Genomic DNA, 15,951 nt, shown 5'->3' on the forward strand with positions numbered 1-15,951 from the left:
GCGTTCTTCTGACGGGGCGGACAGGTCTATCCCATCGAGCGCACCTTCAGGCGAGAACCCTTTCCACCTGATGCCATGTGAACGGGTTCTGTGAAAAGAGCCGATGAGGTCGGCTTCGAGGATCGCTTTGACCTCGTCATACTTCTTCTTGAGCTCCTCGGTCAGATCCTCGTATGTGACTGGAGTGCCGTCCGCCATCTCAGATGTAGATGGCGATGTGGTTGATGTCGAAGATTGTCCCACCGGGCGTGCCAGAATGTGTTGCGGTCAGAAACCCACCGGCGAGCAGCGACGGGCACACAGAGAGCCGGGAGCAACTTAGGGCTGCGGCTGGCCCTGGTCCCTCCGAGCGACGGCCCGCAAAGACTCCGGCACGCACGTCCGATGCTGGTGCAAGGGCGTGCCACCTGACCTATACCTGGTCAGGAAGGTGATGGAGATGCCTCGCTTAGTTTCCTGCATGGCATACACGTAAACATTAAATACGAGCCTCGATCGGCTCTCAGGTTGTCCTGTGAATCGGCTCAAAGAGCCGATCCACCCATGATTCGTACGAGGTGTACGAATATATGGTGGTCCTGCTTGATCAAGATAAAGCTAAAACGATCTACGACGATTTAGGGTTTTCACCGCATAATCGGAACGTCCTACTCGTGATTGGGCCTCGCGGCCGCGCACGGTGATCGTAAGCCGATCCTAGACAAGGCCTAAAAACCAACACGAGGTTGATCCTCGGAACATCCTGTCTAGGGCTAGCAAACTACACCCTACACGTCGCTGGATCCTCCAACCCTTTGTAAGGCCTAACTATGCAGATATTAAACTAATCCTTGAAGAACAAGGAGCAACCATAACGGATCGGATCTACTAAATAATGATCAAGCGGGGTGCCGCCCCTACACCTAAGATAGGTGTAAGGGCGGCTAGATGTCTAAGGGTTGCACTACGACATCATATGATACGAAGAACAATGCTAACCCTAACACATCTAAGATAACTACGTTGCCCGCCATCAAAAAGGCTTCAGTACGAGCAACGCATGAACAACGAATAAACTTGTACTGCCTAGATCGCAAGATGCGATCTAGGCAGCATGATGCTTACCCGGAAGAAACCCTCGAGACAAGGGAGTTGGCGATGCGCCTAGATTGATTTGTGGTGAACGTGATTGTTGTTTATTTCATAAACCCTAGATACATATTTATAGTCCGTAGACTTTCTAACGTGGGAATAATCCCAACCGTGCACGAGCCAAATTCTAACTAACCGACACGTATCCTACTATATTACAGATACACGGGCAAACTAGCCCAAACTTTGTATATAAGGCCGATTCTCATATATTCTTCCATGTATATTCTTCAAGCCCATCTTGATCGCGGCCCACCTCTGACTCGGTCAAATTCCAGCTGAACAAGTGCCGTAAGGAGGACAAGACAGTTGTAGTCTATTTCAATCAGATCAAGAATCTTGTTGATGAGATGGCTACGGCAGGAAAACCGCTTGACAACGAAGATGTGATATCATATGTGCTCGCTGGTCTCGATGATGAGCCCTACAATGGGTTTGTTGCTGCAATTACTGCCTTGATTAAGGCGGACAAATACATCAGTATGAGCGATCTTTATGCTCAGCTTATATCCTATGAAGCACGGCTTGAGAGCCAGAGCCCGACTGGAGATTCGTCAGTGAATGCATCAACAAGAGGTGGTCGTGGTGACTACCGTGGTGGTCGTGGAGGCTACCCTGATCAGCGTCCATATGAGCAGAAACCAAGATATGAGCAGCAACATCGCTATGAACAACGCGGGCTACCAGTCACGTGGCAACAAAGGCGGCAATGGTGGTCGTGGCAATCAAGGACCTCGGCAACAATATGGTGATGGTCCTAGGCCTGTTTGTCAGGTCTGTGGCAAGGAAGGATACACTGCTCTGGCTTGCTGGAAGAGGTTTCAGAAAAATTATCGTGGCCCGGAGAAGTCTGCAGGTGTTGTTGTTGGACAATATGGTATTGACACCAACTGGTACTCCGATACTGGAGCAACTGATCACATCACGGGAGAGCTGGACAAGCTACATGTGAGGGATCGATATAATGGCAATGATCAAATTCACACGGCTAGTGGTGCAGGTATGGATATATGTCATGTTGGTTCTTCTGTTTTTCATACCCCTAGTCATGACTTGCATCTTAATAATATCCTCCATGTTCCAAAAGCTACTAAAAGTCTTCTCTCCACAAGTCATCTAACTCGTGATAATCATGCTTTGTTGAGTATTGGCCTAATTCTTTCTTTCTTAAGGATCAGGACACGATGGAGGTTCTGCTCCAAGGTAGATGTGTGGATGGGCTTTATCCACTTCCATCGTCAACCACATCTCCTCTTGGTCATCAAGCTCATGGTGTCGTCAAGTCTTCTTCATCGCTTTGGCATAGGCGTCTAGGACATCCGTCGTCGGTTGTGGTTCATCAAGTTCTTCGTGATAATGATATCCCATTTAGTGAGTTAAATAAAGAGTCTGTGTGTGATGCTTGTCAAATGGCCAAGAGTCATCAACTTCCTTATCCTAAGTCATCAAGTGTATCGAAGTTTCCTCTTGAACTTGTGTTTTCGGATGTTTGGGGCCCAACCTCTGATTCTTTTGGTCGTTTTCGATACAAAATGAGTTTTATTGATGACTATAGCAAGTTTACATGGATCTATCTCCTGGAAAATAATTCTGACGTGTTTCAAAAATTTCGTGATTTTCAACATCATGTTGAGATATTGTTTGACCGAAAAATCATAGGCATGCAAGCTGATTAGGGAGGAGAATATCAAAAACTCAATTCCTTTTTTCAGCATGTTGGCATATCCCATCTTGTATCTCGTCCCCATGCGCATCAGCAGAATGGCCCAGCTGAGTGTAAACATCGACATATTGTTGAGGTTGGCCTCTCTCTTCTTGCATATGCATCCATGCCGTTGAAATTTCGGGATGACGCCTTTCTAACCGCTGTCTATCTTATCAACCGTCTACCTAGCAAGGTCATCAATTCTCAAAATCCCATGGAGCGCCTCTTCGGAAAAAAGGGGGACTACTCCTTTCTACGCATATTTGGGTGTGCCTGTTGGCCCAATCTTCGCCCCTATAATCGCCACAAGTTAGAATTTCTCTCCAAACAATGTGCTTTTCTTGGCTATAGAAGTCTTCATAAAGGTTACAAGTGTCTCGATATCTCTAGTGGTCGTGTGTATATTTCTCGCGACATTGTGTTTGACGAGACAATGTTTCCTTTTGCCAGTCTTCATTCTAATGCGGGTGCGCGTTTGCGTGCTGAAGTCAATCTTCTTCCCCTAAATTTGCAACCACTTAATTTGCATGGTCGCGTGGGGAATGAATTACAGGGACCATCTGACGCTAATCATGCTAATGATGTTGTTGATGAGTTGGTTTTACATGAATCTGGTGAATTTTTTGTACCTGGTGATGGTTTCAGTTCCTGGCACGGATCCTGGAGAGGATTCTACTGACATGTTCTGCTGGCCAATCATTGGCACAACAGCCTAGGCGATCACCATCGGGATCGGCGCGCGATCCGCCTGCAGCGCAGCTGCGTCCTGTTGCCCCTAGCTGGTCCCCCGCTGTCGCGTCGTTCCCTCCTCGCGTTGCAGCCCCGGGTTCGCCCGCCTCCTCCGTTGGGTCCCCGTCTGGGGCCAGCTCTGCCGCAATGTCGGAGCAGGAGGGATCTCGGTTTTTCTACTTCCTATTTTTTCTGCAACAAAGGGGGTGTATCCATCTTTATGTCGATCTATGTTGATGACATTGTTGTTGCTAGCTCATCATAGAAGGCTGTGGATGTTCTTCTTCATAATTTGGGGCTTGACTTTGCCCTGAAAGACTTGGGTGAGCTCCATTACTTCCTTGGTATTGAGGTTAGTGCGTGATGGTATTATTCTGTCTCAAGAGAAGTATGCAAATGAGTTGATTGGCTGAGTAAATATGCAGCCGTGTAAGACTGTTGATACTCCTTTGTCAGTGTCTGAAAAACTATCCTTGACTGATGGTGAACTTTTGAGTAGTGAGGATTCTTACATGAGTATTGTTGGAGCCTTGCCGTACATTACTTTGACACGGCTAGATATCTCTTTTTCAGTCAACAAGGTGTGTTATTTTTTGCATGCGCCAACTACAGTACATTGGACAACAGTCAAGAGAATCTTGCGATATTTGCGTCGTACTATTGCTCTTGGATTGAGATTGAGCAGGTCTTCTTCTACTTTGGTCAGTGCATTCTCTGATGCTGACTGGGCTGGGTGTCCTGATGATAGAAGATCAACTGGTGGGTTTGCTGTGTTCTTGGGATCGAATCTGATTTCTTGGACTGCTCGTAAGCAAGCCATAGTATCATGGTCCAGTACGGAGGCTGAGTATAAGTATCTAGCTAATGCTACATCTGGGATAATTTGGGTGCAATCACTGCTTCGTGAGTTGGGAGTATCATAGACTCGAGCGGTTGTGTTTTGGTGCGATAATATTGGTGCAACGTATCTCTTTGCTAATCCTGTGTTTCATGCTAGGACAAAGCATATTGAAGTGGATTATCACTTTGTTCATGAGAGAGTTGCTCGGAGACTTCTAGACATACGGTTCGTTCCTTCTGGAGATCAATTTGCAGATGGATTTACAAAGCCACTTTCTATAAGGCAACTAGAGACATTTCGTCGCAATCTTAACTTAGACAAGTTATGATTGAGGGGGGGGGGGGGGGGGGGTGTGTGTTAAGTTATATCTCTAGTTGTACATGTATTTCTGTATATCCCCTGTATTTGTATCCGTATTGTAACCCCTCGCATATACACGAGGTGGCCCACTGTATGTCTACAATATATAAGCACCGCGGACCCTAAGCTAGGGTTACGCTTCCTATATCGATTGACATATCTTACTCGAGAATGGATTTTTGTAGCTCGGGCTACATGTAGGACACTTTTTGAACTCACGAAAATTTCATATTAAACATTTCAAATTTTTTTGAAAAAAATATATTGATGTAGAGAATGTTGAAATCTATTGGTGTGTAAATTTCCAGATTGAAGTATGTTGTATTTTGGGCTCAACAAAAACAACAAATCTTGATTTCAGCATTACTAAACACTAATGAAAAGTTGTAGTGACCTCACCTTGAAAAGTGATAATCAACTAGGAGGTAGTGGCGCGGCGCACGCCGCGCCCGTGGCCTTTTGTATGCAAAATGTTATTAAGCCTGAATTAGTGCTAATTGTTTAAGCACTTGCAACGCCGCACGCCCTTTTGGTGATGGTGATGGCGTTGCGCTGATCGTGCACAAAATTATTTGTAGGTTTAATTCATTGGAAAGGCATATCCATATATGAATTTATTCTTTCCACGCTGTGGCCGTTTGGTGTTGGTGATGGCAAAGCATTGACTTGCACAAAATTATCCGTAGGTTGATTTATTGGGAAGGCTCATCCATATATGAATTTATTTTCTGCTATCCTTGATAGGTAAGAAATTAAAAATAAAATAAAAATAAAATAGACGGAACACTTTGGCTGAATTTCCATGCATAAAGGTATATGTAATCATTTGTATTCTTCAGTTTGGAAAAAATATATACCAAGGTTTGACATTATTTACGCAAATTAGGGAGATATAATATTGAAAATCTAATGAACACCTGTAATAATGGTAGAAATGATTTTAAGCTGTGAGTAGACTGCTTCATTGACCAGTTTGAATAAAACACGGAAGGTTCAACCAGATTTTCCACCATCAGTGCTGCAGAACTTTTAAAAAATCAGATAAACACTGGAGTATACATTATGCCCTACTCTGGCAGCTGTAACATAGAACTGGTTTTGGATCATCTTGGTACAAACACATCACCTAGCTAGAAAAAGGTACACATGTCATCTTATCATTCAAACCAGGTTGACGGTAACATTAACAGAAAAAAAAATAAACATGCTCAGACTAATCAATTGAGAAGAAACACAAGCATACACTGGTATTAGTTATAAAAAGTACATGAAACCATGCCCCAATAAATGCTTGAAGATAATGCATTCACGTGTACGTGCAAGAATACATTGTAGAAAACTAATGAGGTCGAAAATGGACGTGCAAAAAAAAAAGACCATGACTAAAACATTTAAGCACACTCCTTTACTCTCAATGGCAAGCAAAAAAAAAAAACACATATGCATCAAGTTGATTAAATGCTTCCCAAAACATAGGTAGTTGGCAAAGGACAAATCTTCTAACAATGTAACCCAGTGGGTTCTCAAATTGGAACTATTCGTAAATGCCGTATATTCTTAAACTCAAAAGGAGCCGTATCATTTTCTTTTTAACCTACTTTTAAAACTACTGATATGAAAAAAAAGGATAACAGTGCAAGAAGAGACATAACCTGAAGGCAAAGAGGGTAAACAAGGATAGAAAAACGTATAGGAGAGCCACATCTGCTGCGGAAAGGAGATAAAGAAGGAGCAACCAGCAGTGTAGATTGACAAAAAAGAACAACACAAAAGGAAGAGAACCACACATAGATTTGGAAAGCTCACCTTCCTGGGTGACCTTGGAACTGTCGCTATGGCGAAAAAAAAAAGCCTAAACCGACCACCGGCCCAGTAAGCACGATTCGGCCTGTATTTCCGTTTGGGCTGACTTAAAAGTTTCATTAGTTAGGTGGCATTTTAGATTGCCTAAGGCTTTCTCGCTGTAGAGTTTTTTTTTCTGCTCTATTTCGTTGACAGTGGCGTAAGGAGCTTCTCTCCACTGGTGTGGGGGTTGGTATGGCGGAGCTGATAGAAATGGAGGTATACGCCGTTACGGCGGAAGGAGAGGTGATATGCGTTGCCGTGGATGCCGTGGCGGCGGCAATTTTTGCTGGTACCGGAGCTGCTAGTGTGGGCTGCAGGTGCTGCGTTGGCAAGAGCGGGAAGTGGTGTTCCGGCTGTGGCGGTGGAGTTGGACCGATGCGGTGCGATCTGCGTACATGGTGCTATATGTGATCATTGATTTCACAGACAGGTCCCATATTTTGGCAGAGCGGATGCGGTGGGGAGCAGATACCGTCGTTGTGCGGGGAGCAGTAGCAAGTAAATTCAGTCGATTTGCTGATAATCGGTACGTTTTTCTGTACTGATTTGCTAGAAGTAAACAATCCCTATTTGGATGCATATTTTTAGTGTGTTTCAGTTACTCCCTCTGTTTCATTCTATAGTGCCTATAGTTTTTTGGCACGGAAATTAGCGTAAGAGTATTTTTTACACAAGACCCCTAGTTGAACGATTTGAGATCAACGTAAAATTTGGGAAATCCATATCTTTCTAACTTACCATAACACATTTGGGAGCTGAACGATTTGAGAGCTGAACGGGGAGGGAGTAATTGAAAAAAATCTAAGCTAAAACCTTATATTCTGAAACAAATGCCAAAAATCTATAGGCACTATAGAAAGGAACGGAGGGAGTATTAAATAACTAAATTCGTGTCAATCTGAACCTAACTGCCAGTTAGTTTAGCTCTCTGAAGACTGCACTCAGTATGTGTGTAGTGTAAAATTCGAGCACACAAAACTATAGGTTGGTATGCAAGTGAACCATCTCTTTATCGAAAAAAATTCAAGTTAACCATATACTATAAGTAGTCCGAGTACTGGAAGAGTGCAGGCAGCAGGTGCCGAAACCTCGAATTGATTGTTTGAATGTCCGAAATCTTGAGCTATAGAAGGGGCAAACGGCAAAGTAAATTTACTTGTAGACACGCTGTATTCAGCTGCAGAAATCTCGAGATTTGTTTGTTTACTTGAAGATTCAATTTGCATAATGGATTTCTGCAGCTGAATCTATGAGTTGAGAGTTCTACACTTTTGATTAAGTTGCTTGAGATTTCCACTGTTTAGTGAAGTTAGAGAAAGGAAAAAAAGAAAGCATATTATCTGAATATCAATTGTTGAAAAGCTTACAATCAAATTGATAGTGTAATTTTAGGAGAAACCAATTTTGTGATATTAATCATTATCAACTAACTGCTAGAGATAAATTTAAATTTCTATATTGGTTGACTAAATGCATGGCAAGAGTGACAGCGCATGCATTCCCAGCGTTTCTCGCCCTGATAATCCGGTTCCCTTTTGCCATCTCTACTACTACTCCCAAGTCCCACCAGCTCTGCTCCCCAATTCAGCCTATCGACACAGGCGAGCTGCGAGCAGCCTATCATGCTCCCATGAACTCTACTGCCGATTCGTCGCCTGCTCCATGTCCTTCTCTTGCTTCTGCCATACGCGCACATCATAGTCTGTGCACTCTTGTCCGCCCTGGAGCCTTTGCTCAGCGGAAAGCAGTTATGCATCAGCGAGCTGCGAAGCACCAGAAGCTGGGGGTATGACAGAAAGAGAAAAACAGAAGTGAGTAATCTAGGGGAGGAAGATGGTGAGAATCCCCTGTACGGGGGCATACATTGGGGACGGAGGTGACCGTCACGAGAGCAGCGGCGCATCAGGTTACTGGTCAGCATGCCCTCTGCTCGTTGCTTCCTCTTCTATTTAAACTAAATGCATCAAGTGACTTTAGCTCACGAGGTCTTGTATTCAGCTTCTGAACCGAGTAATTACCACCACCAGCTGCAAATAAGTTTGGCTAAGTGTCTGAACACGTCCTTGGAATCTTGGACCTGCAATTGCCGCTATGTGGTTAGCTATGAGAATATGTATTTCAGTAGAAATGCCCAAAGAAAATAGATTCTGACAGATTACCATAGCAGTACTTAAACTTATGACCAAAAGAAAAGTAAAAGCATGGTTTGTTCTTAAAAAAAGAAGCAGGAAACAAACCCTAAATTAGTCATCGGAAAGCAAGCAAATTGGAAGAATTAGATACTAAGAAGAAAATAGCACATCGATTATTTCTTTAACTTTTTGTACGAAAACATGCTTCAATAATGCTATCTGCCTGAAACTATGTCTGTAGAACCATTGTTAGAGAAAGCAAGACATAACACCTAACACGGCAGGTTCATAGACCAAGAGAACAACACGGTTTCACACAAAACCTGTAGCAAGAATATTTATGAAGGAAAGAGATATGCATAGGACACTTACCAATTCAAGCATATATTCTGGTGAGAAACAGATTTTTTTCTATTTTTTTAGCCAATCCAACCTTTTGTATTCAAACATATTTATCTTACCGAATAATCATATTGATGCTGAACTTTCTAAATCAGGCCATTCCATGTGTCCATCAAAAGTCAGTAGACACAGCACATCAGACATTTGAGTCAAGCAGTAGACTGTGGCAACATTCTGTAATTCACACTGTAAGGTTATATCTAAAATTCGTATACGGAATAGAGGGGCTTTAAGTTAAGGCTGCTCTTTAGTGCTCATTGGGCACAACAGTTTTGTTGTGTCTTGTTCTATTTTATGATTTACTTTAAGAAAATACAGCAATAAAAAGGAGAGCTTTGAAGTTCCACCTTTTTACTAAATCTCACCATTTTAGGAAGTGTGCCTAGAGCTGCATCATCTCCTATCTGCTCGAAGGTGTGATTAATAAGCACAAAGTTAACGAAAAACTATGGTATTATCAATATTCAGGAGTTCGTACCGAAAGGAGATGATCTATAACTCTAGATCCTGATTTAGCAAAAGCCAAAAAAATAATGCAAGCCATTCACAACCTCATTGATCTGTTTAATGTCTTCAGTGCTAGGAATAGAACCTACGAAACAATGTAGTGAGAACAAATTATTGAAAAGATACAATCACGCAACGATAGCGGAAGAGTTTAAGGGACACCTGCAAGCTTACCGGGTAAGTGCAGTCAGGGATTAATTATTTTGCCAATGGTTGAGACGGTGCGCGGCCTGAGAACTAATATACTTGAGTTAGCTGTTTCTGATGGTTTTTTCAGGTGACACGCGAGTACGTACCACAATGTCATCTCTTGGTTTCTTAGCCAGATCATAAAGCGTTGTCTCGGTTGGCTCAGCTCTTGTATTTCCTTAACCTTGCCAACTTTATCTTGTGTGGGTGATCATGGATACCGTAATAAGAGTTACTTTTTGCAGGAAGCATGAATTATATAGCATCACATTAATTCTACTGTTTACTGTATCTTACCTTTTCTGTATGTCTGACATTTCTGGAATTGGTATATTGACATGCCAGCGAGTTTGGGATGTGCTCTTGAAGGCCAACTTTCCTGTGATAGTATCCACACTGTAGTAGCTTGATAAGTATGGATTCAATTGATGAATATTGCCTTCATGGTCATATGAAGCGACGTACCTAAATACTGGGCAATGGCCATGCCAACAAAAAGTACAACAATACTGTCTTGAAAAGATGACTCGTGCAGCAAGGCAGCATCAAAAGCTTCTGCGTGTTCTCCCCATAAGGTGACGATAGCTTGTTCACCACTTACAGTAATTACATAATATTAGTCTAGTTAACTCTCAATAAATTTAAAAATTGCTGGCATAGGTGCTAAAATCATTTGCTGGCATAGGTGGTGAAATTATACCTTGCATCTTTGAGGTAAATATTTCTCCTTGAGTCTTGACATGTCCTTGATGGAATAATATATGTCTGCATTGTCACCAAGCCAACGTCTTACACCATATGAAAAAGGATAAATATTAAGTATAGTATACAAAAATCTTATAGGAGCCGAAAAGTAGGTAAAATAAAAAGACAATGAGGTTTAGCAGATTTAATACCAGCAATAGAGCTTGATAAAGTGAGCACCTGATAAGAGTGTATTGTTTCCTATTTGGAAACTCTCTGAAGTAATCTCCTCTATCTTTGTGAGCAGAGTAATCCTAATTCTATAAGGATGATCAGTTACTTTTTTACCTCCGTGCGATTAGGGACGATGAACATTTCAAAGGTGTAAACTGAACCTTCTTTCAGTCGGTCTCTGAACAGGTTAATACGGTCAGCTAGCACACATCCTCCCGACGGAGCAGAGAGGGCGACCAAAATCCAATAACCTGCAAGGACATAGGATGAACGAAAAGATGCAAGAAAATCAAAAACAAAACCAAATCGGAATGAGAAGATGGGGAAGGACCCCATACGCCAAGCCCTCTCCGGCCGTCAGTCAGCCGCCGGTACTACAGGTCCAATATCGGAGAGAGAGAAAAGAAGGAGAGAAAGAAGGCTGACGGCCATGGGAGAGAGGGGAGGGGGGCTCGGACTTGGAAGATTAGGGCAGTGAGCAGATTGGAGAAAAAGAGATCGGGCAAGGGAGAGGCAAGGGCACGTTGAGAACTACCTGCCTGCATATCTCCGTCAGAGGCGCTCCTTCCCTGCCGATTTCCTCTGGTGCTACTACTCCGGCCATGCGAGACGTGGAGGAGTACAACTTCGGCGGGGTACACCCACGCGGCGTGGGTGGAGAGTGGGGATGACCTGCGAGGTCTGCTCCTCTCCTTCTCGACAGTTCGGCCAAAGCGTTGCGGCAATTTCATGGAAGAATCAGTCTAAGAGCATCTCCAGTCGTGTCCCCAAAGCGTCCCCCAAAGCGCGTCGGATCGAGCGTTTGGGGGACGTGTTTTGTTCGTGCCGTTTTTGGGGGACGTCGCTCCCCAGCCGCGTCCCCTAAACGCTGCCCCCAAACATTTAAATTACTTTTTTTTAACATATAAACCATTTATCAAATGTAGCATATGAATAAAAATGTTTGCGAGGATTGTTTTCAAATTAAATTACAACAAATAATAAAACAAGTAATCAAATATAATAAATAGGGCTAGATGCTACATCAAGGTGCCACAGTATTTCCTTTGATCCTCCACAAATGCTCAACGAGATCAGCTTGAAGTTGCTCATGCACATTGCTGTCACGGATCTCTGCGTGCATGGCGAGAAAATCATCAAAATCTGCAGGCAACTCATGATCAACCTCCGCAAGAGGGCATTGACACTCATAGGGACCAACATGTGACCTAACATGATTCTTGCGGTCATCCTCGATGATCATGTTGTGCATGATCACACAAGCCTGCATCACCTCCCACATTTGGTCGTGAGACCAGCTTAGAGCAGGGTACCGGACAATGGCAAATTGTGCTTGAAGCACACCAAATGCCCGCTCGACATCCTTCCTGCAAGCCTCCTGTCGTGTAGCAAAGTGGGAATTCTTCAGACCTGATGGATTCGAGATTGTTTTGACAAAAGTGGCCCATTTTTGATATATACCATCGGCTAGATAATAGCCTTTGGTATATTGGTGGCCATTGATCTCATAGTTGCATGGTGGAGCATGCCCTTCCACTAGTCTGCTGAACACCGGAGACCGCTGCAACACGTTGATGTCATTGTGTGATCCCGCCATGCCAAAGAAAGAATGCCAAATCCACAGGTCATAATCTGCCACAGCTTCAAGCACCACACTGCAATATCCATGACGGACTTTGTATATATACCTTGCCAAGCAAACGGGCAGTTCTTCCATGCCCAGTGCATGCAATCGATGCTTTCAAGCATTCCAGGAAATCCTCTGGCAGCATTTTGTGCCATGATCCTTGCAGTCTCTTCCGCAGTTGGCCCTCTCAAGTAGTATTTGCCAAACTTTCCCACCACAGCTCGGCAAAACTTGTACATGCACTCAATGACAGTAGACTCACTCATGCGAAGTTAGTCGTCCTGTGTATCGGCAGGTGCTCCGTATGCAAGCATCCTCATGGCGGCGGTGCACTTCTGAATCGACGAGAACCCGAGGACGCCTACAGCGTCGAGCTTGAGCTTGAAGTAGGGGTCGAACTCTCGAATGCCATGGAGGATATTCATGAACATCCCCTTGCTCATCCTGTACCGGCGCCGAAAATTGTCGGCATGTGTTGCCTCGTCGGCGAAGTAGTCGTTGTGCAGCATGGCATGCCCCTCCATCCTCTGCCGGGGCTTGGACTTCCTTCTTCCCGGCCTTGATCCTCCGCGGCGCGGCCTCTTCCTCTTCTCCGTCTCAGCGTCAAGCATGTCCTGCAGGGACGCGATGATCAGCAAATGCTCCCGCAGGTCGTCGTTGAAGGCTTGCTCGTCCTCCAGCAGCAGGGCAACCAGCTCATCGTCGCTGTCCATGGCTAAAGCAAAATCAATGGTTAAAATTGCGCCGAGGCAGACGACGCAACAAACAGCGGCCAATCGCGCCTACCTGGCAAGTCGTCGAGCACCTTCTGTGCGCGGAGGTGGGGCGGATTTGACGGCGCGTTCTGGGACGCGCTGGCGACGCGGCGGCGGCACCACGACCGGCGGGAGCCCAGCCGCGACAACGGTGCCGACTCTCAGCACAGATCAGACGCCCAAACGGCCGGGAAATCCAGCGGCGGCGGTGGGGTGGGAAGGAAGGAGCGACGAGAAAAGAGGCGCGGGAAGGAAGGAGCGACGAGAAAAGAGGCGCGAACCAACGGTTTATGCAAATAGTCGCCGACATGTGGGAGCCCACCTCGCTTTTCGTTGTGTCCGGCGTCCCCGGTGCGTCCCCTGTGGGACGGGGACGGGCTCGGGGCGCCGGACACCGAATGGGGGCGCGCCGGACAAAAAAGGGTTTTGGGGGACGCGGCTGGAACGCATTTTCTGTCCGGCGCGCCCCAAATCCCTTTGGGGGACGCGACTGGAGATGCTCTAAGCGGTGAAAGATGGGGACTACGCATTGATATTTTCTTTTTTTGCACATCTAACCGGAAGGGGCACGCAAGGATAAAACGCCTAACCGCCTTACAACCGGTTGCCGGTAGCCCATTTAACCAAAGAAAAAAAGATTATAAAATAACTGATCGGTCAAGGTAAAGAAACATTGACAGATGAGGCTACGTGTCATCTAATGGGCAGATGTAAGAGTGAATAAATAGCTCATCTACAGTGACCAAAACGCTATGAGGGGTGCTAAATTGATTGAAAATTATATAGGGTATAATGTGTTACAGTGCTAGTCTCGGATGAAATATCGAGTAGAAAAGTTTATTATTACAACATTTGATCCAGCGGAAATAATAAATAGTTCATTACAAATTGCATAGCCCTCAAGCTAGCTTTAATTCAGAGTTCATAGCAGCATAAAACTTCAAGCATGGAGCCCTCTTTCTTCATGGCGCCACAGGCAGACATGTTGAGCAAAGACTCGTGAACCTAAACTATCAAACTTCAGCTAGAAGAGTAACTTGCAACATAAAATGTTATAGTCCGAAGGTCAGTACATTTAGAATTGTATTGGCAAGATGACACTGTGGTGGACTTAAATGGCAACCTGACACATACGTGTTCATTTGGTTCGTAGAGCTTAGGCATAATTTTCATAAAGCCAGTTTTCTCCTATCTTTTTTAAATCATTTTCTTTAATACTAAACTTGGAATCCATCAGTAAAACCTCGATGAAATCCTGGAAACTACCGGTAAAACCCCGGTGAAACCTCTTACACATGAATCTGGAATCCATCGGTAAAACCCTGATGAAATCCTGGAAACTACCAGTAAAACCCCGGTGAATCCTTCATGCCCACCTAATCAAGTTGTATCAAATTTTAATTTAAGAATTTTGGATGAGGTGACTTGCGAGCAGAACCCTTGTCAGTTCGCTCAAATTGTCCGTAACCAGGGACATGGCTAAGTACTTAGATTTAACACTCTGCAGAGATTGTGCAAATTTACCCACATGACCTAGTATGTTCTTCTTCCATGATGCACATTTTTCTCCATGGACAGATGTTAACTAGGACGAGAATTTTCCGAAGTGATCCCCAGATCTTTCTCTACGGACCCGTGCCAACCTACATTTCCCTACATCATCTATCATGCAGGGCTCAGGTCTCACAACGTACAATGTTAAACCAGAGCCCATATTAGCATGTGGCTGTACGATAAGTTAATGATTAAGGTTGTCTACAATCTCTTTGTTCCTGGGTGGCCGTTCACAAGTGCGATACACACGGCGGTTCATAGACATGACCATAGTGTAACCACTCAACATAAACCAAGCAAAGCCAATTCCACCAAGGTAGTTTATTAAACTTAGTTGTTTTCCATATCTCACTAACAAAATCATTTTATAGCATATCTAAGCAACAAATAAATTTAATAACGATGAAGAAGTCAAGTGGGGGTAGCTAAACTACTGGGAGTGAAAAGGAAGCATGAAACCATATACATGTATACTACAAAAAGTACTAGAGTGCACAGATAAAAACTGAGACATTTGTGATTGGTGTGTCACTTGCCTTGATGAGATGGACAGTTGGCACAATCTTCACAAGAACACACGTTGCAGTCGGCACAATCACAATCTACAAACAAACAACAACACACCATAAACATGGTGAATTGCTAGAATTCTTTGGCAGTTTTATGACCGTTAGGCCTTCTGGCGACTGCGGAGGTGAACCTCCGTCGCGGCCATCCGGCGTGGGCGACTGCGGCGATGAGCTCCCGACACTGCCATCTGCCGTCTGTGTGGGCGGTTCTGGCGGTGAGGAGCCTCTGCTACGATCGTTATCGTCGGCAAGGGTCGATCTCGGGCGTTTTTGGCGATATCTGCTGAAGATTGTCCTTCCAGTTCGGAGGAAGAAGAGGAGGCTGGGTGTTCGGTGCTGGCGTCGGACTACCTCTGTCGATCGCCTACGCCGGACAACACAAGGGATTTGATCGAATCTCAATCTGGCCTACTCCGGTGAGCTCAGAAGCTCTGGGACCGACAACATCGGCAACGTCTGGCAGCTCGTGAGTTCGATTCTGCAGTCGGCATGGTATGATCCTCATCCCTCTCGCCGGCCTGTAGTTCTTCCCCGGCATGCTCTAAGTTGCCGGTGTTAGAGCCCACCACATTCCCCCTCGCCGCCGATGATGTCGCGGGGTGGACGGTGGTCCGGCGTCGGAACAGATCGGCGTTTTTTTGGAAGTTTCCGTTTCTGATTCACATAATTTGCGGAATTCAAAACACA

The 15,951-nt window shown here is 44.7% G+C and overlaps 1 long non-coding RNA gene across 8 annotated transcripts; it reads right to left on the reverse strand.

Moving 5' to 3' along the window:
- Positions 1-7,929: 7,929 nt before the first annotated feature.
- On the reverse strand, positions 7,930-11,487 carry LOC127299998 (uncharacterized). Of its 8 annotated transcripts, XR_007850827.2 has the most exons (10): positions 11,295-11,487; positions 10,766-11,010; positions 10,542-10,606; positions 10,307-10,437; positions 10,139-10,237; positions 9,949-10,039; positions 9,827-9,882; positions 9,624-9,737; positions 8,475-9,549; positions 7,930-8,391 (listed from the first exon to the last, which is right to left on the reverse strand). It is a non-coding gene; the product is annotated as an uncharacterized lncRNA (long non-coding RNA). The 8 variants fall into 8 exon arrangements; XR_007850834.2 differs by lacking the exons at positions 10,766-11,010; positions 11,295-11,487 and having other exon boundaries at positions 8,475-8,688; positions 9,205-9,549; positions 10,542-10,719; XR_007850838.2 differs by lacking the exons at positions 10,766-11,010; positions 11,295-11,487 and having other exon boundaries at positions 8,475-8,688; positions 9,511-9,549; positions 10,542-10,687.
- Positions 11,488-15,951: the final 4,464 nt, after the last annotated feature.

Source organism: Lolium perenne, chromosome 1 (genome assembly GCF_019359855.2).
Source record: "Lolium perenne isolate Kyuss_39 chromosome 1, Kyuss_2.0, whole genome shotgun sequence".
Classification (NCBI taxonomy): Eukaryota; Viridiplantae; Streptophyta; class Magnoliopsida; order Poales; family Poaceae; genus Lolium; species Lolium perenne.